Below are 2,288 nucleotides of genomic sequence, written 5' to 3'. Positions count from 1 at the left end.
CAGAAGTGGTCCCAATGGCCAGGGATGGTGACCAGACAATGGGGTAGCCTGAGATGCACAGGGCAGCTAAGCAGATGCTGGAACTTGTCAAGATGTTCTGCAGCCACCTTGACAGTGCTAAGCTGGCTTTGGAAGAGAGACAGGAGGCAAGTGATAGATGTCAGGAGGAGCCGCAGGAGAATTGTTTTCCCCCTGTCCTCTGGTCAGTCTTCCTCCTTCCAAGCCAATGACCTCTGAATGTAAAGAGGTTTTCCTACAAGTGGGGAGAGTAAGGTACAAAACACCCCAAACCTAGTCACTAGCTCCTCCTCATAGCAGCTTTCAAAATTTCTCCTGCCACTTAACACATAGGCAGAAGCAAGAGGGAACACCCTCCATCCTCAGCCCTCCTCCCTTTACCCCCAGGTTGATGCTATGAAGTCCTCCCCAGTTATTACCCACTCCCACGGGCTCCCCTCCTTCTTGGCCTTATTAACCTGCCTTGCCCTTGGGTAAAAACGTAAATTGTGCACAAACTCCGTGCACAGAAGTGATGCCTCCTTGGCTGGCTATTGGCAAATCAGAGGGCATGAGCATGTGCAATCACATTCATCTGGTCTTATCTCGCCATCGAAGCATTTAGGTGTAGTCTGTCACATAGAGCACTGTGGCTGTGCCAGAGATCTGGCATTCCAGTCTATAGCAGTAGCTTCGCAGGTACACTGTCTGCTCCCTATTATTTTCTGTCTATGGGGGTTTACTCCTCTAGACATCACAAGGAACTCCCCCAGAGTGTCTCAACCTCATAAAAGTAAAATAATAAAGAAGTAGCTAGGATATGATTTTCTTATTGTTTGCTTTTTGTTACACACGAAGCCATATTTTTTGTTCTTATCTTTTTTCTTCTAGGATAACTACAATTGGTGAGAGCAAATCTCATTAGAATCACTCTATTCACCTCTAATTACTTGTGCATTACAAGTTGTATCCCAGATCTCCTAGCCTAATGGTACAAGAATGCCATCATTTTTAGATTTTCTGAACACCAATGACTTGTAATGACTTTAACATCACTTTTTTTTCTGTCACAACTCAGTGAGCTCAATCATATCAGTGGTACTCAAGGGCCGAAATGGAGTTAAGGGAGGAGGATAAATATTTTCAAATGTTAATTGATAACTTTTAGCTACAGAGAAAAAAACTAAAATCTGTATTTACTGGATCACTGATATGAATCGGGAGCCATAGCAGGCATTTCAGTGAATCTTCCCAACAGTCCAGGGAGGGCTCCTTTTAGGAGATGATGGAACCATAGGATTGCAAAACATGTCCTTTGTCCATGAGTATAAAGTGGAGAAGTGGACATCTGAACCTAGATCTCAGTCACTAAATTGCTACTCTTATTTTTGTCAGTATGCTTACTTGTAGACACTACTTAAAGGTATGCAAAGATGTTTATTCATTGAACAAATACTTAAGGGTCTCTATACTGGGCTCTGTCCTCTGCTAGAGGAACACCATGCTCAGATCAAAAAGGAGGTTGTAAATCTTATGTTAAAAAATAGTGCACCTTCTCAAGGGGGATGTGAAAAAGATCTTATAGCAAATGTTAAATATCCTAGCAATTAAGAGGAAAATTAATGATAGATAATTAAAGTCTTAAAGACTCAAGTAGATGAGTTTATTTTAATATATGAATATTGCACAGTCTATTTTCCACCACAGACTTATGGCCATAAAAAAGAAAGATGTAAATATAAAGAGCCACATGACACTTGTATTTCTTTAATGGTTAGCTTAAAGTTGATCAAGAAAGCATACCTTTCTATGGATTTGATGTGTTTTTTAGGAGAAAGTAGCAAATTTCTTAAGAATTTTTTTTGCATGGCCAACTTATAGAAAGGGCTGGTTATAAATAAATTCAAGACTTTAAAACAATCATTTACAGGTAGGAGTATGGTCTGTCAGGTGACCCAATTTATTCTAAAAGACTAGACTGGTCACAATGCTGCACTTATAAATAAAGCCACAACAAGGCACTTTGAATTCAATACACATGACCAAAGATAACAGAAACCACAGGGGTGAAAACAGAGGTGCAATCTTAGTATGAGAAGAGTGATGAACAATGGAAAAAAAATCTTAGCTGTGAAAAAAACTTCTTGGGTCCCATGAGCCTCCTGCAGCAGAAAGTCCCTTCAATTCCAAGGAACTCATAGACTTCATCTAGGTAAAGGCTTATTGAAAATTAGAAGTAAAGTCTGAGCCTTGATAATTACTATAAATTATTTCTTGAGGCTGTTTGCATA

This window comes from Marmota flaviventris, chromosome 16, assembly GCF_047511675.1.
Source record: "Marmota flaviventris isolate mMarFla1 chromosome 16, mMarFla1.hap1, whole genome shotgun sequence".
NCBI lineage: Eukaryota > Metazoa > Chordata > Mammalia > Rodentia > Sciuridae > Marmota > Marmota flaviventris.
This window is presented reverse-complemented; position numbering follows the sequence as displayed.